The sequence below is a fragment of the Scylla paramamosain genome, unplaced genomic scaffold (genome assembly GCF_035594125.1).
Source record: "Scylla paramamosain isolate STU-SP2022 unplaced genomic scaffold, ASM3559412v1 Contig33, whole genome shotgun sequence".
Classification (NCBI taxonomy): domain Eukaryota; kingdom Metazoa; phylum Arthropoda; class Malacostraca; order Decapoda; family Portunidae; genus Scylla; species Scylla paramamosain.
The window spans coordinates 540,001-563,563 of record NW_026973698.1 but is presented as its reverse complement, the minus strand read 5'-3'; the positions used below and the strand labels follow the sequence as shown (position 1 = coordinate 563,563).

Here is a 23,563-nt window from a genome sequence, read left to right as displayed (position 1 = left end):
ATCATCCACTTAGCGCCAAAAATAACGAGGCAGCCAAACAGTCATGCTCGTCTTGACGCGTCGGCCGTAGACAGGAAGTCGGCCGCTGTTCGTCGCGTGAGAACGCCGAGTGACTCACACACTCGCTCAGAAATACAGCGAGTCACGAACCAGCGCAGTGATTTTCCAGGCAAGACTTTTTTTTTCTATGAGGTATTTTTTGGTGCAACACATGCAGGTATTCAACGCGGAAAACAAAAGGAGGGTACAGAATGATGGAGGAAAACAATGGCATCTCTTTTTTAATATGTTTGATACCCTGAGGCACTTCCCCGCAGCACACAAGAGCGTCGTGCTGGGTGGCGAGCCGCGCTGCGTGACACGCGGCGCGGGGCGGAGGGACAGCGTGGCGTGGTATCACCTTCCCCAGACACAACGCAAAACTCGGGCAAAACTTGAAATACAAGCTTAATTTTATTTGCACTCCAAATCTCGTGAAAAATAATGTTAATAAAGACTCGATGCCGCTTATTTTCTCCTCCACAGAATAGCGAGGCTAATTTGGGCACCGTGTTAATGCCTCCCCTTAATGGAAACCTGGATGGCCCCGCGCCCTCCGCGGACCAGCCCAGAATACCACGACCAGGGGGCGGGGAGGGAGATGGGAGAGTGGCTCACACCGACGCATCTTCCACTTAGCGCCAAAAATAGCGAGGCAGCCATCCAGTCATGCTCGTCTTGACGCGTCGGCCGCAGACAGGAAGTGCGGCGAATTTTGGTCCTGAGGCGTTCACTGATTTCCTGAACGAAACTGTGTTTATGTTAACATTTCATTCACCCTCCATTATTCTGTCAATTATTTCTTTCTCGTCAGTATCTTAATTTTTTTCTTCATTTGTTCAGACGGAAGGACCGATATTCCTTATAGTATATATATATATATATATATATATATATATATATATATATATATATATATATATATATATATATATATATATATATATATATATATATATATATATATATATATAACGAGAGAGAGAGAGAGAGAGAGAGAGAGAGAGAGAGAGAGAGAGAGAGAGAGAGAGAGAGAGAGAGAGAGAGGGCGGGGGAAGCAAAATCCAAGTGTCTTGCCGCCATTTTTATGTCTAAAGTTTGTGGATTTCAGGAAGAGAAGAAAGAGGAGAAGTACCGCAACTATTAAAACCAGACTCATTTTCCTTTCCTCCTCCTCCTCCTACTACTACTACTACTACTACTATTACTACTACTACTAATACAACCACCACCACCACCACCATCACCACCACCACCACCATAATCACCACCACTACCACCGCTAATACTACTACTACTACTACCACCTTCACTTCCTATGACTATTTACTGTCTCGTTTTTTCCTACTATATTATTATAACCTACACTTCCTCCTCCTCTTCCTCCTCCTCCTCCTCCTCCTCCTATTTTCCTTCCTTCACTGTTATTATTATCATTAGTCGATCAGTATAATAAGTTTCCTAAGATCATATGACGTTTCTTAATAATGTTTTTTTTTTTCTTCTTCTTTTGATGCATTAAGGAAACAATGTGTCGTCTCGTTCACTGTTCTGGAACTCATTCATAACCTGTTAGAAACTTCTTTTAATTCCGAATCACTTTACTTATCGTACTCTTATATTTTGGGAGTTCATCTTACATACGTATAATATTTTAGTCAGAGAGAGAGAGAGAGAGAGAGAGAGAGAGAGAGAGAGACCTACAATCATTCAAACACTCGTTAATTACAAACTTAAAAAACATCGATATTTTTAATGAAATAACTTTACTTACACAAGCCAGCAAACATACGAACGCACACAAATTAATACCAGTGATAGAAAAAGAATTTATATAGCAACGTATTCTGAAACGCTTCATTTGTTCTCTCACCATATTTTTTTTTTTTTTTTTTTTCAAATGCCACAGAGATGATTAGCCGGGTTTTCAATTGCGTTTCTCCTGTTAATAATATAGAAATCGTGTTAATGTCACTAGAACCATTAAAACATCTTTGAAAACCTGTGCAACTTCATTTAGAGTCTTATCAGTTTAGTGGAGGTGCGGCGCAGAAGTGTTTCAGAATAGGGATCATTGTCTCGTATTCCTCCAGCCTGGTGTCCCCGCTCGGCTCTTTTCACGACTCGCAACGAGGGAGAAAGGTCGAAGTGCGGTGGTCTCGTGGCGGAGGGCTGAAGGAGGCGGTGAAGGAGTGAAGGTAAGAGTATGGTAATGATAAGAATATTAGATTATTACTCAGTGCATGGAATTAATGTGTAACCCTTGAGATTGCGAATGATTAGGTTGAATACGTGAGGATTAGAATGGATAGGTGTGATTGGGTTAGTTTTGTCCAGGTATGGGGATTAGGTAAGCCACGTTAGGTAATGTGATTAGCTTGAGCTGATATAGGTTGACCAGGTGAGGTTGGTAGGTGTGATTAGGTTGAACAGATGGTGATTACAACACTTAAGTAGTTAAGCTTATCAGGGGAGAGATGAATATGCTGATCAGATGGGAAGTTATAGAAGTTTAGCATTTTGCGAGGGAATAAGCTGCAAGGGTGATTAGACTGCAGGTAAAGTGATTTAACTTGTCAGGTGAGAGAAGTATGCTGACCAGATGGTAAGTTGGTTGCTTGTTTGTCCAGGTGATTGACGTCTGATTAAGCTTACTGAGGTGATAATTAAGGAAGTGAATTTGAGATTATATTATATAAGCACGTAAAATCATGTTGGATTGGTGTGTCCGTGGCTGCTATTTTGTGGTCCCTCTGCTTATTCGCTGTGCTGAGTAGCAGTTGGCTTGTGAACTACGATTGGTCATTATTTTCCTTTATTCATTATCACACACACACACACACACACACACCTACCTACTTACCTACCTTTAATAACGCTGTATGCACACCCACGCACTCTCATGCAGAAAATACTGATGACACTCAAAAAAAAAAAAAAAAAAACTGGTGGCACAAGAAAACTGGTGGCACTCAAAATATTGGTGAACTCAAAAATACTGGTGATGAACTCAAAAAAATTGGTGATGCACTCAAAAAACTGGTGATGCACTCAAAAATCTGGTGACACTCAAAAACCTAGTCAGGCAGCCAAAACAATGGTCATGCACTCAAAAGACATAACCCCTTCTCAAACACACACACACACACACACATTTCCATTCTAAATTTGCATTAGACTTTTCTAATACTGCTTTGTTCTATTAAACTACTTATTTATTTATTTTTTTATTTATTTATTTATTTTTTTTATCCAGTTCACCTGAAAGTTGGCCTATTTCAAATAGTTCTTTTCCTAATTTGTTATTCATCTGATAAATATTTTCTTGTATAATATTTCCTCATGTATTTGGCTACAAAATTCTTTCCCTTATATGACGTGTTCATCATACAGTGGGTTTCAAAAAGATAGGCTAGATTTGAAATTGTTGTTTCTCTGGAACCATAAACTGACTATGAATAAAATTAATAAACTTAAAAGGTACGGATCAAAGTTTAAAATGACTCTTCTTTTCAAATTGTAAGTTTTTTATTTGTGTTCTTCATGAGCGCAGAGATAGAAATATTTAATCAGGTTCATCTTTCAAACTTGTGTATTAACTGTCATGCCATTGAAATATCTGTGATACCATGCAAATTTCTTCTATCTGGTGTTTTCTTCTACTCTGCATCATCCTTCAAATTTTTGCCTTTAAATTATAATAGGGACGTATTTGTCAAACGCGCATTTCTCAGCTTCAAACGTTATACTGCCATACTTTTCAGATTTTCTCTACCCGGTGCTTTCCTTTCTTTCAATTTTTGTTTCTTGAATATGACAGTATGGAATTTAGCCATATTTCATATTAAATCTCAGCACAGTTCCCATACCATGCAGTGCTTGTCAGGCTTCCTCCATTTTCCCATCATATATCTTGTGTAGTCTTAGTTTTGTAGGGAATCAGTTATCAAACACATTACAAGGAATCACTACACATACAAGAAGCTTCATGTATCTAGGAACTAATGGTCTGTTTTCCTTGTAGGTGTGAAGTGTGCAGCTTCCACTTCATCATCCCATGAACAGCCCACAGGAATCTCTACCAGCACCTGGTTATTAAACAGTGTTGTCACGCCAGGCCCAATGTACTCCATTGCAATCAGGGAGTCAAGCTTCACCAGGAAAAGAGGCAGAGCATCACCACCTTCAAGCCCCACAAGAGGTATTAAGTATCGTTGGGACAAAGCAATCAGGGAAGAGTCAAGTTGCAGTAAGAAGAGTGTGTCAAGAATTTCAAGCAGGAAGAACACGTAAAATTCCCTTCAAGTCATGGCGGGACCGACAGGCAACCTTCAACACTTGTGGAGGCACGAGAGCTGCAGGCAGTTTCACAAAGAAGAGGTTGCTCAAGGTCACTCAAGTTGATGCAAGGACACAAGAATTGGCAAGTGTTGTTGCTCCCAGGCCCTGCTGCAAGAGTTCTCCAGTCCACTCCAGTCTGGGAAGGAAGAATATAGCAAGTCCCTCTCTTCTGTACTCAACAACCACCACCACCACCTTCATTCAGGCTTGGGATAAGTTTTGTACATTCCAGCACTTCAGTAATAAGGAAAAAAAGTGCCATGTTTATATTATTGTTGTGTATTTATTCACTTAACATTCACATTAAAACAATAAACATTCAGTATACCATCTTGAACATAATGATAGTTATTTATGCCATGTCAATAATATCTTTGGCAAATAGTCTTTCTGGGAGTACAGGTCATGCCCTCAAGGTAAAAAAAACAATGATAGTTATTTATGCCATGTCAATAATATCTTTGGCAAAGTCTTTCTGGGAGTACAGGTCATGCCCCCAAGGTAAAAAAAAAAAAAAAAGTCAGGATTGGCTACTAAACTAAGTTTAAGATACCATTTGCACATAGAAGCCCCATCCCAGCCGACACTGGAGTCGCTGCGATGGGGCTTCTATGTGCAAGTGGTATCTTAAAAGTTTAGAGGGCACAATCCTGTTTTTTTTTTTTTACCTTTGGGGCATGCATGAATTGTTATCAAATATTTATTTTTACACTATTATACCACACTGTTAGCAAACTATATATTTATTTCACATATATAATAAGAATAGTCACAAATTTATAAAGACATACAAGTCGTACACAGCAGTGCATCCTGGACTAGAGACACTACACTGGTGGAGTCATGTGCTGTGGCACCTGGCTCGACACTTGTACAGCATCAGCACACCCAGTACTGGCTGCAGACACTCTCCATTTGGCTCTTCACCTGATGTCACACCCTGCGACATGGCACTACTGGCCTGACTGCAGACAGGACGTTCGCCAACACAAGACAGACATCTGCAAAAGAGTAATGCAACTTGGGGAAGACGGAAAGTTACTAAGACATGAACTTATATCACACATACACACTAATTCTATAACTCAAATGCCGGCATTTTACTTTTCACAAACTTTTCACTCCCTACAGCCCATCACCTGGCCCAAACAATCCTGAAACACCCCACAATTCATATCTATTTATCTTTCTATATCCATAAATTCCCCAAAAAACCTTATTTTTCACTAAACACCTTTCACGTGCACATCTCGCAACAAAAACTCAAGCAACGCATCCTCTCCTCTTATTTCACACTGATCACTGCAGACCATTCCTTCTAACCCTCTTCAGTAACTCTCCACAACACACCACACCGGTAACACTCATCCATCCCGGTCACTCTTAACAAAAGCACCACACGTGCACTTACCCAGCACACACACTGCCTCTCTTACAATCCTGTACCACTATTTTCACACTTACTGCTCTTCTAATCTTGGTAAGAGCACGCCTCTCCTCCATGCATTTACTAATCTTATTAACCACCTCCCTCTTATCCTGCACATACATACATAAGGATTCATACACACACCATGACTCTCAACAATACTCTGATTACATACAGTTGAGGATTCCTTATCCAAAATTGTTGGGAGTGAATGAAAGTGGTGCATATTTTAGATTTCCCCAGTTTTTTTTTTAATGACAACTTGCCAATTTCTGATACCTCCCATGGCAGTAAATCAAACTCTAGTAATCAATTTTTTGGTGGGACAAAAACATGACAAGACATGACAATTAAAAACTTAGATTTTTAAATTTAGGATAGAGGATTCTCAAGTGTAGCAACAAAACACAGTGTTCACCTGAATTGGTTCCTGCAGTCACCGCCACCTGTCAGTCACAAGGTTTCCAGTAAGGTGTATTTCTTGCTCCTGAGTTATGGGAGCGTCCCAAGCTTTCTTCCACTTCCTCTCCGTGTTACCACCTGTGGGGAAGACACACACCTATACTCCTGCTGCATGACTCACAACTCGGTCCAGAATTTAACCATTTCACCACAACATTACACAGCAAAGAAGGCACGACAGAAAACATTGACATGTACATTTAACTCTTAAAGCAGTGGGCTGTATTGTAACTTGAAGGTCTCCACATACATGATAAACTAGACTTTTCATTATGACAAGATATGATATGTCTACTCAAATAAGAAGACATGGAAAAAGTGCCAAATTGTCATACATGGCAACTCACGTGCCCTGAAGATGTTATGCTCAGTCTTTCAATCACTGAGAGACTGTCAGGCACAGTGGAGAGAGGTGTCTCTCCTGCGCTGTCAGGCACAGTGGAGAGAGGTGTCTCTCCTACGCTCCCCTGTACTTTTTTCCCCTTTGCCACTACCTTCTCGTTTCATCGCTCACATTCAATACCCCTTACATTACAATGGATCCCGGCAAGTTTAACAGGGAAGAGAGTGCCGTGATGGTGTTTGAGTCGAGGTCAGTAACTGTGGGGCTGGAAGGAAGACAGGGAGATCAAAGACAGCCGTGACACAGTTGGCCAGGGCTACACTAGTGCTGGCCACAGCTGCCACTCCTGAGAGAAAGGCTAAGGGAAAAAAAGGAAGACAGATACAGGAATAATAAGTTGATGGAACACATGCACAGTGAACACTTAATTGCCACGCCATCTTTCTCCTGGTCAGAAGAGACCTGTGAGCTGCAGGATGACTGGGGGTGAGCGGCCTCTGTCCACCACCCAGGTGACGGCTGCTTCTGAATTTGCCATCTTCCTTCCTGTCTCACAATTACTGATCCCTTCTTGAACAAACACCATCACAACACTTTTCTTCACTGTCAAGCTTGCCAGGACTCATTATGTGAGGAAAATTATGGGTGAGCCATCACATGAGAAGCTTGTACCAAGGGAAAACAGGCAGGGGAGTGTGGCAGTGTAGAAGAGGGGGACAGCTGAGTGTCATTGAAGAAGAGGGGATAGTTGTCTGGAAGGTTGTGTTGAGTTGATAGATGGAAGAATTGATTTTTTTTAGACAGCAAACAATAACTAGTTTGGTCTGCCCCAGTCAGAAATTTTTGAGAGATCAGAAGTGAGGTGTTCTATGGCTTCCCTGCGTGAACTGTTTACTTCCTGAAGGGTTGGATGTCTATGAAAAGACATGGATAAGTGCGGGGTGGTATCATCAGTATAGGAGTGGATAGGACAACAAGTTTGGTTTTAGAAAGTCACTGATGAATAATAGGAAAAGTGGGTGACAGGACAGAACCCTGAGGAACACCACTGTTAATAGATTTAGGAGAAGAATAGTGACCGTCTACCACAGCATCAATAGAATGGTCAGAAAGGAAACTTGAGATGAAGTTACAGAGAGAAGGATGGAAGCCGTAGGAGGGTAGTTTGGAAATCAAAGCTTTGTGCCAGACTCTATCAAAAGCTTTTGATATGTCCAAGGCAACAGCAAAAGTTTCACCAAAATCTCTAAAAGAGGATGACCAAGACTCAGTAAGGAAAGCCAGAAGATCACCAGTAGAGAAATAATGAGTAATTAGTGTTAATACTACTACTACTGCTGCTACTACTAGGGTCTGGAAGGGAGAGTTGGGAGTGTTAAGTGTGTGGTGTTCCTGCTACTACTACTGTTATTACTACCACTACCACTAAGCTAACTTGAGAGAGAGAGAGAGAGAGAGAGAGAGAGAGAGAGAGAGAGAGAGAGAGAGAGAGAGAGAGAGAGAGAGAGAGAGAGAGAGAGAGAGAGAGAGAGAGAGAGAGAGAGAGAGAGAGAGAGAGAGAGAGAGAGAGAGAGAGAGAGAGAGAGAGAGAGAGAGAGAGAGAGAGAGAGAGAGAGAGAGAGAGAGAGAGAGAGAGCAATTTTATAGAGAGAAAAACATAAAAAAAAATACATCAACAATAATGACAACAACAACCTCATTAACCTGTTAGAGAAGGACTGAGAGAAGCTTACCATACAAGTGTGGCTCTCCCCAGCAGCAGCAGCAGCAGTAGCAGCCCCTCTGCCCAGCACAGCTGCCCCATCAGGCACCTCCACTGCTCCCAGCCGTCCTACACCTGTGCCACCAGGAAGCTTACAAGGGCCACCTGCAGCTCTGCCACTAAGCTGTCTGGCCTGCAACACAAATCAAGATCAGAATATATTTAATACTGTACTTAATTCCTGCCAACTACTACTACTGCTACACTGTTCTGGAGTGCTAAAAATATACAATAATAACTATGACTACTGCTGTTACTTTTTTTTTTTTTTATGTAGGAAGGATACTGGCCAAGGGCAACAAAAATCTAATAAAAAAAAATGCCCACTGAAATGCCAGTCCCTAAAAGGGTCAAAGCAGTGGTCAAAAATTGGTGGATAAGTGTCTTGAAACCTCCCTCTTGAAGAAATTCAAGTCATAGGAAGGTGGAAATACAGAAGCAGTCAAGGAGTTCCAGAGTTTACCAGAGAAAGGGATGAATGATTGAGAATACTGGTTAACTCTTGCGTTAGAGAGGTGGACAGAATAGGAGTGAGAGAAAGAAGAAAGTCTTGTGCAGCGAGGCCGCGGAAGGAGGGGAGGCATGCAGTTAGCAAGATCAGAAGAGCAGTTAGCATGAAAATAGCGGTAGAAGACAGCTAGAGATGCAACATTGCGGCGGTGAGAGAGAGGCTGAAGACAGTCAGTTAGAGGAGAGGAGTTGATGAGACGAAAAGCTTTTGATTCCACCCTGTCTAGAACAGCAGTATGAGTGGAACCCCCCCAGACATGTGAAGCATACTCCATACATGGACGGATAAGGCCCTTGTACAGAGTTAGCAGCTGGGGGTGAGAAAAACTGGCGGAGACGTCTCAGAACACCTAACTTCATAGAAGCTGTTTTAGCTAGAGATGAGATGTGAAGTTTCCAGTTCAGATTATAAGTAAAGGACAGACCGAGGATGTTCAGTGTAGAAGAGGGGGACAGTTGAGTGTCATTGAAGAAGAGGGGATAGTTGTCTGGAAGATTGTGTCGAGTTGATAGATGGAGGAATTGAGTTTTTGAGGCATTGAACAATACCAAGTTTGCTCTGCCCCAATCAGAAATTTTAGAAAGATCAGAAGTCAGGCGTTCTGTGGCTTCCCTGCGTGATATGTTTACCTCCTGAAGGGTTGGACGTCTATGAAAAGACGTGGAAAAGTGCAGGGTGGTATCATCAGCATAGGAGTGGATAGGACAAGAAGTTTGGTTTAGAAGATCATTAATGAATAATAAGAAGAGAGTGGGTGACAGGACAGAACCCTGAGGAACACCACTGTTAATAGATTTAGGAGAAGAACAGTGACCGTCTACCACAGCAGCAATAGAACGGTCAGAAAGGAAACTTGAGATGAAGTTACAGAGAGAAGGATAGAAACCGTAGGAGGGTAGTTTGGAAATCAAAGCTTTGTGCCAGACTCTATCAAAGGCTTTTGATATGTCCAAGGCAACAGCAAAAGTTTCACCAAAGTCTCTAAAAGAGGATGACCAAGACTCAGTAAGGAAAGCCAGAAGATCACCAGTAGAGCGGCCTTGACAGAACCCATACTGGCAATCAGATAGAAGGTTGTGAAGTGATAGATGTTTAAGAATCTTCCTGTTGAGGATAGATTCAAAAACTTTAGATAAGCAGGAAATTAAAGCAATAGGACAGTAGTTTGAGGGATTAGAGCGGTCACCCTTTTTAGGAACAGGTTGAATGTAGGCAAACTTCCAGCAAGAAGGAAAGGTAGATGTTGATAGACAGAGCTGAAAGAGTTTGACTAGGCAAGGTGCAAGCACGGAGGCACAGTTTCGGAGAACAATAGGAGGGACCCCATCAGGTCCATAAGCCTTCTGAGGGTTTAGGCCAGCGAGGGCATGGAAAACATCATTACGAAGAATTTTAATACGAGGCATGAAGTAGTCAGAGGGTGGAGGAGAGGGAGGAACAAGCCCAGAATCGTCCAAGGTAGCATTTTTAGCAAAGGTTTGAGCAAAGAGTTCAGCTTTAGAAATAGATGTGATAGCAGTGGTGCCATCTGGTTGAAGTAGAGGAGGGAAAGAAGAAGAAGCAAAGTTATTGGAGATATTTTTGGCTAGATGCCAGAAATCACGAGGGGAGTTAGATCTTGAAAGGTTTTGACATTTTCTGTTAATGAAGGAGTTTTTGGCTAGTTGGAGAACAGACTTGGCATGGTTCCGGGCAGAAATATAAAGTGCATGAGATTCTGGTGAAGGAAGGCTTAAGTACCTTTTGTGGGCCATCTCTCTATCATGTATAGCACGAGAACAAGCTGTGTTAAACCAAGGTTTAGAAGGTTTAGGACGAGAAAAGAGTGAGGAATGTACGCCTCCATGCCAGACACTATCACCTCTGTTATGCGCTCAGCACACAAAGACGGGTCTCTGACACGGAAGCAGTAGTCATTCCAAGGAAAATCAGCAAAATACCCTCTCAGGTCCCCCCAACTAGCAGAGGCAAAACGCCAGAGGCACCTTCGCTTAGGGGGATCCTGAGGAGGGATTGGAGTGATAGGACAAGATAAAGATATGAGATTGTGATCGGAGGAGCCCAACGGAGAAGAAAGGGTGACAGCATAAGCAGAAGGATTAGAGGTCAGGAAAAGGTCAAGAATGTTGGGCGTATCTCCAAGACGGTCAGGAATACGAGTAGGGTGTTGCACCAATTGCTCTAGGTCATGGAGGATAGCAAAGTTGTAGGCTAGTTCACCAGGATGGTCAGTGAAGGGAGAGGAAAGCCAAAGCTGGTGGTGAACATTGAAGTCTCCAAGAATGGAGATCTCTGCAAAAGGGAAGAGGGTCAGAATGTGCTCCACTTTGGAAGTTAAGTAGTCAAAGAATTTCTTATAGTCAGAGGAGTTAGGAGAGAGGTATACAGCACAGATAAATTTAGTATGAGAATGACTCTGTAGTCGTAGCCAGATGGTGGAAAACTCGGAAGATTCAAGAGTGTGGGCATGAGAGCAGGTTAAGTCATTGCGCACATAAACGCAGCATCCAGCTTTGGATCGAAAATGGGGATAGAGAAAGTAGGAGGGAACAGAAAAGGGGCTACTGTCAGTTGCCTCAGACACCTGAGTTTCAGTGAGGAAAAGAAGATGAGGTTTAGAAGAGGAGAGGTGGTGTTCTACAGATTGAAAATTAGATCTTAGACCGCGAATGTTGCAGAAGTTAATGAAGAAAAAGTTGAGGGGGGTGTCAAGACACTTAGGGTCGTCGACGGAAAGGCAGTCCGACCTGGGGACATTTATGGTCCCCTCCCCAGATGGGGACTCCGAGGCTGGTGTAGGAGTCGCCATGATTTTAAAATTTTTTGAGTGAAGGGTGTGTGTGTTATTAGGTGCTTGTAGTTTTGTGTGGAGGAAGAGAGTTGTCTTTAGAGGGCAGGCTGTGACTACTGCAATTATTACCTAACAATAGTGAAGGGCAGAGAGAGAGAGAGAGAGAGAGAGAGAGAGAGAGAGAGAGAGAGAGAGAGAGAGAGAGAGAGAGAGAGAGAGAGAGAGAGAGAGAGAGAGAGAGAGAGAGAGAGAGAGAGAGAGAGAGAGAGAGAGAGAGAGAGAGAGAGAGAGAGAGAGAGAGAGAGAGAGAGAGAGAGAGAGAGAGAGAGAGAGAGAGAGAGAGAGAGAGAGAGAGAGAGAGAGAGAGAGAGAGAGAGAGAGAGAGAGAGAGAGAGAGAGAGAGAGAGAGAGAGAGAGAGAGAGAGCAATTTTATATTGAGAGAAAAACATAAAAAAAAATACATCAACAATAATGACAACAACAACCTCATTAACCTGTTAGAGAAGGACTGAGAGAAGCTTACCATACAAGTGTGGCTCTCCCCAGCAGCAGCAGCAGCAGTAGCAGCCCCTCTGCCCAGCACAGCTGCCCCATCAGGCACCTCCACTGCTCCCAGCCGTCCTACACCTGTGCCACCAGGAAGCTTACAAGGGCCACCTGCAGCTCTGCCACTAAGCTGTCTGGCCTGCAACACAAATCAAGATCAGAATATATTTAATACTGTACTTAATTCCTGCCAACTACTACTACTGCTACACTGTTCTGGAGTGCTAAAAAAATATACAATAATAACTATGACTACTGCTGTTACTTTTTTTTTTTTTTTTTTTTATGTAGGAAGGATACTGGCCAAGGGCAACAAAAATCTAATAAAAAAAAATGCCCACTGAAATGCCAGTCCCTAAAAGGGTCAAAGCAGTGGTCAAAAATTGGTGGATAAGTGTCTTGAAACCTCCCTCTTGAAGAAATTCAAGTCATAGGAAGGTGGAAATACAGAAGCAGTCAAGGAGTTCCAGAGTTTACCAGAGAAAGGGATGAATGATTGAGAATACTGGTTAACTCTTGCGTTAGAGAGGTGGACAGAATAGGAGTGAGAGAAAGAAGAAAGTCTTGTGCAGCGAGGCCGCGGAAGGAGGGGAGGCATGCAGTTAGCAAGATCAGAAGAGCAGTTAGCATGAAAATAGCGGTAGAAGACAGCTAGAGATGCAACATTGCGGCGGTGAGAGAGAGGCTGAAGACAGTCAGTTAGAGGAGAGGAGTTGATGAGACGAAAAGCTTTTGATTCCACCCTGTCTAGAACAGCAGTATGAGTGGAACCCCCAGACATGTGAAGCATACTCCATACATGGACGGATAAGGCCCTTGTACAGAGTTAGCAGCTGGGGGGGTGAGAAAAACTGGCGGAGACGTCTCAGAACACCTAACTTCATAGAAGCTGTTTTAGCTAGAGATGAGATGTGAAGTTTCCAGTTCAGATTATAAGTAAAGGACAGACCGAGGATGTTCAGTGTAGAAGAGGGGGACAGTTGAGTGTCATTGAAGAAGAGGGGATAGTTGTCTGGAAGATTGTGTCGAGTTGATAGATGGAGGAATTGAGTTTTTGAGGCATTGAACAATACCAAGTTTGCTCTGCCCCAATCAGAAATTTTAGAAAGATCAGAAGTCAGGCGTTCTGTGGCTTCCCTGCGTGATATGTTTACCTCCTGAAGGGTTGGACGTCTATGAAAAGACGTGGAAAAGTGCAGGGTGGTATCATCAGCATAGGAGTGGATAGGACAAGAAGTTTGGTTTAGAAGATCATTAATGAATAATAAGAAGAGAGTGGGTGACAGGACAGAACCCTGAGGAACACCACTGTTAATAGATTTAGGAGAAGAACAGTGACCGTCTACCACAGCAGCAATAGAACGGTCAGAAAGGAAACTTGAGATGAAGTTACAGAGAGAAGGATAGAAACCGTAGGAGGGTAGTTTGGAAATCAAAGCTTTGTGCCAGACTCTATCAAAGGCTTTTGATATGTCCAAGGCAACAGCAAAAGTTTCACCAAAGTCTCTAAAAGAGGATGACCAAGACTCAGTAAGGAAAGCCAGAAGATCACCAGTAGAGCGGCCTTGACAGAACCCATACTGGCAATCAGATAGAAGGTTGTGAAGTGATAGATGTTTAAGAATCTTCCTGTTGAGGATAGATTCAAAAACTTTAGATAAGCAGGAAATTAAAGCAATAGGACAGTAGTTTGAGGGATTAGAGCGGTCACCCTTTTTAGGAACAGGTTGAATGTAGGCAAACTTCCAGCAAGAAGGAAAGGTAGATGTTGATAGACAGAGCTGAAAGAGTTTGACTAGGCAAGGTGCAAGCACGGAGGCACAGTTTCGGAGAACAATAGGAGGGACCCCATCAGGTCCATAAGCCTTCTGAGGGTTTAGGCCAGCGAGGGCATGGAAAACATCATTACGAAGAATTTTAATACGAGGCATGAAGTAGTCAGAGGGTGGAGGAGAGGGAGGAACAAGCCCAGAATCGTCCAAGGTAGCATTTTTAGCAAAGGTTTGAGCAAAGAGTTCAGCTTTAGAAATAGATGTGATAGCAGTGGTGCCATCTGGTTGAAGTAGAGGAGGGAAAGAAGAAGAAGCAAAGTTATTGGAGATATTTTTGGCTAGATGCCAGAAATCACGAGGGGAGTTAGATCTTGAAAGGTTTTGACATTTTCTGTTAATGAAGGAGTTTTTGGCTAGTTGGAGAACAGACTTGGCATGGTTCCGGGCAGAAATATAAAGTGCATGAGATTCTGGTGAAGGAAGGCTTAAGTACCTTTTGTGGGCCATCTCTCTATCATGTATAGCACGAGAACAAGCTGTGTTAAACCAAGGTTTAGAAGGTTTAGGACGAGAAAAAGAGTGAGGAATGTACGCCTCCATGCCAGACACTATCACCTCTGTTATGCGCTCAGCACACAAAGACGGGTCTCTGACACGGAAGCAGTAGTCATTCCAAGGAAAATCAGCAAAATACCCTCTCAGGTCCCCCCAACTAGCAGAGGCAAAACGCCAGAGGCACCTTCGCTTAGGGGGATCCTGAGGAGGGATTGGAGTGATAGGACAAGATAAAGATATGAGATTGTGATCGGAGGAGCCCAACGGAGAAGAAAGGGTGACAGCATAAGCAGAAGGATTAGAGGTCAGGAAAAGGTCAAGAATGTTGGGCGTATCTCCAAGACGGTCAGGAATACGAGTAGGGTGTTGCACCAATTGCTCTAGGTCATGGAGGATAGCAAAGTTGTAGGCTAGTTCACCAGGATGGTCAGTGAAGGGAGAGGAAAGCCCAAAGCTGGGTGGTGAACATTGAAGTCTCCAAGAATGGAGATCTCTGCAAAAGGGAAGAGGGTCAGAATGTGCTCCACTTTGGAAGTTAAGTAGTCAAAGAATTTCTTATAGTCAGAGGAGTTAGGAGAGAGGTATACAGCACAGATAAATTTAGTATGAGAATGACTCTGTAGTCGTAGCCAGATGGTGGAAAACTCGGAAGATTCAAGAGTGTGGGCATGAGAGCAGGTTAAGTCATTGCGCACATAAACGCAGCATCCAGCTTTGGATCGAAAATGGGGATAGAGAAAGTAGGAGGGAACAGAAAAGGGGCTACTGTCAGTTGCCTCAGACACCTGAGTTTCAGTGAGGAAAAGAAGATGAGGTTTAGAAGAGGAGAGGTGGTGTTCTACAGATTGAAAATTAGATCTTAGACCGCGAATGTTGCAGAAGTTAATGAAGAAAAAGTTGAGGGGGGTGTCAAGACACTTAGGGTCGTCGACGGAAAGGCAGTCCGACCTGGGGACATTTATGGTCCCCTCCCCAGATGGGGACTCCGAGGCTGGTGTAGGAGTCGCCATGATTTTAAAATTTTTTGAGTGAAGGGTGTGTGTGTTATTAGGTGCTTGTAGTTTTGTGTGGAGGAAGAGAGTTGTCTTTAGAGGGCAGGCTGTGACTACTGCAATTATTACCTAACAATAGTGAAGGGCAGAGAGAGAAAGAGAGAGAGAGAGAGAGAGAGAGAGAGAGAGAGAGAGAGAGAGAGAGGAGAGGAGAGAGAGAGAGAGAGAGAGAGAGAGAGAGAGAGAGAGAGAGAGAGAGAGAGAGAGAGAGAGGGAGAGAGAGAGAGAGAGAGAGAGAGAGAGAGAGAGAGGAGGAGAGAGAGAGAAACAATAACAAGTAAACAAAGAGAACCTGTCCAATCATTGACTTCAAACTGTAGGAAGAACCAAGCCTATATTTTGTGACTTGACTGGGACTACCCCCTCTCTGTAGGCTGTCCTGGCTGGCTGGGTGAAGCCACAGTCCCTTCCTTTGACTTCATTTGTGGTGGCTGGGGGGCTTGTGGGGGGCTGGGAAGTGGGTGAGGTGAAGGGCTGTGGGTCTGGCGTGTCTGTGGTGGAGTGTGGGGCTGCTTGTGAAGGCTGTCAGACTGTTTGTGAGGCTCCTGTGGTGTGTGGGATTTTTTAGGAGTGTTAAAAGTAGAAGGCCGGAAGTAGTATTAAAGTTATACTTGGCGCTGGTCAGACCTCATCTAGACTACGCTGTGCAGTTCTGGTCCCCACATTACAGGAAAGATATAGGTCTATTAGAATCAGTACAGAGGAGAATGACTAAAAGGATACAGGGGATGAGGAGTATTCCTTACGAGGCGAGGTTGAAGCTGTTAAATTTACATTCTTTAGAGATACGTAGGTTAAGAGGGGACCTGATAGAAGTCTTTGAGTGGTATAAGGGTTATAACAAGGGGGATGTAGGCAAAATTCTTAGGATCAGCAACCAGGGTAGAACAAGAAATAATGGGTACAAGCTTGAAAAATTTGGGTTTAGGATGGAGATAGGAAAAAATTTGTTCTCAAAAAGAGTGGTAGATGAGTGGAACGGACTCAGTAATCATGTTGTTAGTGCTAGGACACTAGAGAGCTTTAAGAGAAAGATTAGACAAGTTTATGGATGGGGATAGCAGATGGAAATAGGTAGGTGTGTTTCATACAGGGACTGCCACGTGTAAGCCTGGTCGCTTCTTGCAGCTTCCCCTTATTTCTTATGTTCTTATGTTCTTATGTATGTGTGAGGTATGTGGTGTTCTGTGAAGGGGCTGTGTTAGATGCTGTGTCAGGGGCTGTGGAGGGCTGTGGGGAGGTGGAGGGGCTGCTGTGTGTGTGTGTGTGTGTGTGTGTGTGTCTTGGAGGATCCGAACTCAGCCACTGGCATTAATTCTGCCGCTGAACAAACTCCACCTGAAAAATAAGGAGAGAAATTAATGCCTGGTGATAAAATAATAATAACAATAATAATAATCTATCTATTTGAATTAATGACTGGTAATAATATAGTGATAATAATCTATCTGTCTGTCTGTCTGCTTGTCTGTCTGTCACCATATTAGGCTGGTAATCCCATATGAGGCAGCCCAGTCAACACACACACACACACACACACACACACACACACACACACACACACACACACACACACACACACACACACACACACACACATAAACCTAACCCAACCACTTACAGCCTTCTGCTTGTTCCTCAGAATGTTAATGGCCCCCATGCCCCGTTCCTTCCACTGTGGGGGCGACTCAGAGGTGTGATAATGAAACAGCTTGTACTGCCTGCAGGTGGGGGGAGGTTAGGTTAGGCTGGCACTGTCTGCATGTTAGGTTAGGTTAATAAAATGAAGAGAGTTTATGTGAAGAACAAGGAGAGGAGGAAGAGGGAGGAGGAGGAGGAGGAGGGGGGTAAGAAAGAAAACATAGATTGAGAGAAAATAATAATAATAATAATAATAATAATAATAATAATAATAATAAGAAGAAGAAGAAGAAGAAGAAGAAGAAGAAGAAGAACTATTTACCTGCAATAAGAAAACCTGACCTGACCTAACAATGATAAAACAGCAAAATTACCATCAGTACTTGACCTGACCTCACCTCACCTAACAACAAGAAACAGCAAAACTACCAACAACATTTCTCAATAAAATAATAAACCAATAAAAAGCTCACAAAAATAATAATAATAATAATAATAATAATAATAATAATAATAATAATAATAATAATAATAATAATAATAAAAACACCATTACCAACCTGACCTGACCTCGAAACTCAGTCTTATCATTTCCTCCTCCTGGTCAGTCATCACTAACCACGAAGACCTCCAGCAAGGTCACCACTGGTTCAAAGTAGGGGTCATGCTTCCCTACTCTGCTGGTTGACTCCCCCTCCTCGCTCACCACGCTGTCATCAGGGTCTGTCTGTCTGAGAGAGAGAGGAGAGGAGAGAGAGAGAGAGAGAGAGAGAGATGAGAGAGAGAGGAGAGAAGAGAGAGAGAGAGAGAGAGAGAGAGAGAGTGAGAGGAGAGAGAGAGAGAGAGAGAGAGGAGAGAATTAGGCTTGGTTGGGCTAGGAGGAGGAAGAGATGGGAAGAGAGAAGAGGAAGTCTAGATGAAAGAAAGGGGAGGAAGAGGAAGAAGAGGACAAACATACATGCATATACAAACAAACAAACAAATATTAAGTTAAGACAAGAAAAACTGAAAAAAATGAAAAATAAAAACGATATATTCTGACACACACACACACACACACACACACACATAACGAACCAACAAAAACAAACAAACACAAGAAAATGAAGAAAAAATAAGGAAAATATTTACGTTAAAACTTTTTTTTTGTTTATCCTTAACGAACACAAGAACTCCCCCCCACCCCCGCCCTCCCTTCCCTCACACACACACACACACACACACACACATACACACACGCGCGCGCGCGCGCAAACAATTCCATAAAAAAAAAAAAAATCGAAAATACATAAAAATAAGGAGGCATTTTGAGCCATATTTCCCTTAATTTTCCCCTTGTCCCCTCGTCCCTTAGGGGCTCAAGATGGCCGCCCACACCTGCTTCTTACTGGCGGGCAGGTGTGTGTGTTGTAAATCGCTAAATAAAGGAGTAATTAATAATGGTGGGGCATCACCCTCGATCATCCCTCGATTTTCCGCCATAGGATCCCCGCCACCCGCCCTCACATATACGCCTATTTTCCCTTTTACACCTCCCCACCGCCGCCATTCTCGTGTGTGTTGATAGCCAGATGATGTGAGTGTAGAATGGTAAGCCATGTTACCTTCTCAAGAGCCATGGTGTCGCAGAGCATGGTGTCGCTGATGATGATGGATAATTGTGGCTGCCCCTATCAATCCCTACGATGCAATTTTGTAAGCAGACTCACCATCTGATCTTGATCTTGATCTTGATGGTACAGGCGGCACAGGATCACTCTTGAGCCAGGCCTTTGGATCGGCAAACCCCTGTACAAAGGGGAAAAAAAAAAAAAAAAGAGAAACGAACAGCATCCTCTATCCTAATTGTTCATACACCTGGCACGCCACATTCTCTCCAGAAACTCTTTCCACCGCCTCAATCATCCTTTCATTTGCCTCTCTACACAGTCCATTCCTTTCCTGTCTTCTCCACTCTTTCATTCCTATCATGCCCTAACTCAGTCAGTATCACTTGCATCATCTCATTCCTGTCTCTGGCATATTTCACACACTCCAGCACCACATGTTCCACCGTCTCATCCTCTCCCATGTCACACATCTGGCACACTTTGCTGCGGGACTCAGACCACCTGTTACTCCTTGCATTCCACATCCATACACTGTGCCCTCGCTCGGAAGAGAAGATCACCGCCCAGGATTCCATCATACCACCTTTCATACCTCGGGGCCTCTTTCTCCTTGTACCATTCCAGGGTCTTCTTTCTTTCCATTTCATTCTTCCATTCATTCAGTCCCACACATTTCACTTCTTTGTCTATCTCATTCTTCCATTTTCTCACATCCCATTCGGCTCCCACTCTGCCTCCTCTTGTTACCACCCATTTACGCTCATTTTGATTCCTACCAGCCATTCTTATCGCCCCACACAACTTGCAATCCATTCCTGTCTGTCATTCTCATGCATCTCTTCCTCCATTTGCTTCCACTTTCATTCCACAGGTACACCTTCCTTGCTATTCTTGCATCATCCATTCTCTCAAGCCTAATCTTGTACCTAAGTGTGGCTTTTGTCAGTCTTTCTCTGAAGGTGCTCCATCCCATGTCACCTCTCAAGGCTTCAACTGCTGTGCACCTCGGTGCACTCAGTGCCATCCTTGCTACTCTATTCTGGCCCACTTCTAACTTATCAATTTCACTTTCATTCCATGCAATCACATCCATACCATACATTATACATGGCACAGCCACACTCTTCCACACTTCTCTCAACACATCATACTTACTTGCTCTCATCCTTGCTGCGCTTCCCAGTCGACCTACCCCACTGGTTTACCATACTTATCTTTTCATTCTTTGCCTTTGCACACCCACTAGGACTCATCCACATCCCTAAGTACTTGTATTCTTGCACCTGTCTCAACTCATTCTCTCCAAGTCTCCATACCACATTACTTTCATCCTCTGACCTATTCACAATCATTACTTTGCTTTTCTCACTGCTAAACCTTACTCCAAAGTCTTTACCATAGCCATCCACTACATCCAACAAACTTTGAAGCTCATCTGCTGATTCACTCATAACAACTACATCATCTGCATAAAGGAGCACACATACTTTATCATTCCCCACACTTACCCCTACATTCATTCTTCTCATCCTGGCTGCTAGCTCCTCTGTATACGGGCTAAAAAGGGTTGGTGACAATATACAGCCCTGCCTAACTCCTCTCTCACTCTTCACCCAGTCTGTTTCTATGTCTCCTAGCCTGTATCCTAGCTCTTGTGTCCACATACATACTTTGCACTATGTTAACTATCTTTGCACTCAATCCAATCTTTTCTAAGACTCTACCTAACATTTCTCTGTTCACTCTATCATAAGCTTTCTCTATATCCAAAAAACCTAGGTACAATTTACCCCCATCCTTCTTTTTCTCTCTCAATCATTTCATTCACCACAAACATATTGTCCTCAGCTCTCCTGTCCCTACGAAAACCATTCTGTTCTTCACCCAGCACTCCAGCTCTCTCAATCCATTTACACAGTCTCTCATTCAACACTGCACTGAAAACTTTACCTATTGTATTCACTAATGCAATTGGCCTGTAGTTCTTCAGCTCATTCTTACTCTTAAATCCTCCCTTATGCAACAGACACACTCGGCTCTCATTCCACTTTCTTGGCACTCTCTCTTCATCCCACACTCGGTTGAATAACTCAGTCATTCTGTCTATCACTACCTCCCCACCATTCTTGTAGAACTCATAGGGTATATCATCTGGACCTGCTGCCTTGCCATTTCTTCTGCCTTCTCACACACCTCTCCACTTCATTCCTACTGATTCTTTCATCCAGTTCATCTGCATTCTTCCTTTCCAGTGTTACACATTCTTCTCTCACACTAAACATCTCACCTACCCCACCTACTTCTTCCCAGAACCCTTTGATTGCCTCCCTGATTCCATCCTTCTCTGTTATAACTACACCCTCCACTTTTAGACTCTCCACACCAACACTGCCTGACATATTCTCACCTCTCATGAACTTGTACCATTCACGGCCACCTTCCATACCTTTCTCCCTTAAAGATTGAATCACGCTCCTTTCACTCTTCACTTTAGCATTCATTATCATTCGTCTTGTCAACCGCTGCTGCTTCACATACGCTGTCCATGCATTCTGATACTCATTCTCTGCCTCATCGCTTTCATGCCTCTTTTTCCTCAGCCATCTACACTGTCTACTCATTCTCTTTCGCTCCTTCCCTAGCTGCTCTGATTTCATCATTCCACCCATGGTTTACATACATTCTTTCTTCTACCCCCTACTCTCACAAACCCTATCTGGTTCTCAGCAGCACCCCCCCCTCACGTCCCATCCCAACCAGTTTCTCATTCAGATGCTCCACGTCATGCACACTTTCGTCGTCCCAGCTTCTCTCACTCAGATCAACCTGAAAGTTCTCCCACCCTACATCTCTCAGTCTCCACTTCTTTCTCTTACTTGCCACTTTCACTTCATTCCCACCCTGCATCAAGCACTCCCACAACCAGCATGTTGTGATCGGACACAATATCAACCAAACCATCCTCATCTATCCACATGTGCGACACAATTTCACGCATTCTTCCATTCACCAACATGTAGTCAATTGCCGATTCCTGTTCTCTTGCACTCCAAGTCACACGCCCCTCAGCCAAAGTAACATTCAGATTTTCCAGCTCCAGTTCATCAACAAACTCTCCAAGCATTTCACCATTCCTGTTCACCTGTTCCCCCAGTATTCCCACATGTGCATTCATGTCACCCATAATTAGCACTCTCTCCCTCTCCATGCTCTCTCACAACTTTCTTAAGTATGTCATACTTCCTCCTATTTTCCCTCTCTGCTCTTTCACCCATGACAGTCATGTACGCTACCACCAGTACCACCTTCTCTGGTCTGCCACGACCATCCATGCATTCCACTCTTACTGCAAGCACATCCTCACTACTTGTACACTCCCCCACATCAATCTCCTCTACTTTCAGTCCTCTTTCTTTCTTGTAAAGTAGGGCTACGCCCTCCTCCCAGTGTTTCCTGTGCCTTACGCCCCTTTCCAATCATAACATACTCGCATCCCTCCATTCGTACATCATCTCTCAGGTGAGTCTCAGTGAGCCCGACTAAGTCGAACCTCCACTCCCTGAGCTCCTTGCATACATCCTCAAACTTGCCCACACCCCATCCTCTCACATTCATACAGCCAATCTTCACACATTTACTTGCCTGGTTAGTCTCTTTTCTTTCATGCTTGCTGACATCAGTGGGTCCTCCCTCGTCATGCGTCGTCCACACAACACACCTGCCTCGCCCTCATCCACTCGGCCAGTCGACGTCCTAGCCTCTCATTCCCCGTTGTGGTTGAGGTGGACCCCCCGTCTCTCCCGAAGAATTTGTCCTGGTCAAGGATCCCATCCATGTCCAGGAAGCTCACGTTGCCCTTCTTCTCTGCCATCCATTCCATCTTGACCTTCATGAGTTCCATGCATATCTTGCGGTTCGTTTCTCTTCTAACCTTCTCATACTGCACTCCTTCCCGTGGGCGCCGCAGGACCCCCACCACAGCCACACACATCTTCTTCTCTTCTGCTGCCCTCACTGCTTCTATCACTTCCTTTACCGTGTCTTCAGCACCTGCCTCTACTAAGTTGTTGCCTCCTCCTTGGACAACTAGCAGGCTTCTCTCTTCCATTTCTTGCACTTCTTCCTTGACTTTCCTCTTGACGTCTTGGATCTTAGCACCTCCCATGCTGGTGCACTCAATTTCCCTTCTCACAAAGTCGGGAGTCTTCCTTACCATGCTGTCTCCAATGACACGTACTGGGGCTTTCTTGATTACCATTCTCTTCTTCCTTGGGCGTCTGTCTGTTCTGGCCACTTCCACCACTTCTTGCTGGTCTTTTCTCTCTTCAGTCTTCGTCGTCTGTGCTTCTGCCTCTTTCATCAGGTTTTCTGTCTGGGTGCTCTGCTCCACTCTCTCTTCTTTTTCCTCATCCTGGTTCCCTCCATTCATTGAGGCTCTTGCTCAGGCATTCCCTGCAGAGGAACACCAGAAGCTCGAACCCCAGCGCCTTCATGTTGGCCTCCCTCATGCCCACACAGGCTACATGGAACCAGGCCATGCATCTCTCGCATGCCACAGCCCTTTGCCTGTTCGCCACACTCTCTTCGCATGAACCACACGCGCTCATCACCATTTTCAGGGTATTTCAGCACACAGGCAAGAAAAAATAAACCACAAAACTCAGAGAAAACTCAGAGAGCAAGGCAAAGCCACTTGTACACACCGCCA

General features: G+C 43.8%; 3 long non-coding RNA genes across 14 annotated transcripts in view; 1 reads left to right on the top strand and 2 right to left on the bottom strand.

Annotated features, from left to right (window-relative positions):
• LOC135097837 (uncharacterized) overlaps positions 1 to 4,722 on the top strand; it is a 40,868-nt gene extending 36,146 nt beyond the window's left edge. For 6 of the 7 annotated variants that reach the window (XR_010266194.1, XR_010266191.1, XR_010266189.1 and 3 more), the window contains 2 exons: positions 2,133 to 2,237; positions 4,064 to 4,722. This is a non-coding gene — a long non-coding RNA (uncharacterized LOC135097837). Of the gene's footprint in view, positions 1 to 1,040; positions 2,238 to 4,063 lie in introns of those variants that run through there. The other variant, XR_010266188.1, reaches the window with a different exon arrangement.
• Positions 4,644 to 19,617, bottom strand: LOC135097838 (uncharacterized). Of its 5 annotated transcripts, none has more exons than XR_010266198.1 (6): positions 18,850 to 19,617; positions 17,811 to 17,976; positions 17,226 to 17,325; positions 15,897 to 16,942; positions 6,228 to 6,349; positions 4,644 to 5,381 (listed from the first exon to the last, which is right to left on the bottom strand). It is a non-coding gene; the product is annotated as an uncharacterized LOC135097838 (long non-coding RNA). The 5 variants fall into 5 exon arrangements; XR_010266195.1 differs by having other exon boundaries at positions 17,806 to 17,976; positions 18,850 to 19,616; XR_010266197.1 differs by having other exon boundaries at positions 17,806 to 17,972; positions 18,850 to 19,616.
• Positions 19,618 to 23,535: 3,918 nt separating this feature from the next.
• Positions 23,536 to 23,563, bottom strand: part of LOC135097821 (uncharacterized) — an 83,540-nt gene continuing 83,512 nt past the window's right edge. For both annotated transcript variants that reach the window (XR_010266151.1, XR_010266150.1), the window contains one exon: positions 23,536 to 23,563. This exon is cut by the window's right edge and continues 134 nt beyond it. This is a non-coding gene — a long non-coding RNA (uncharacterized LOC135097821).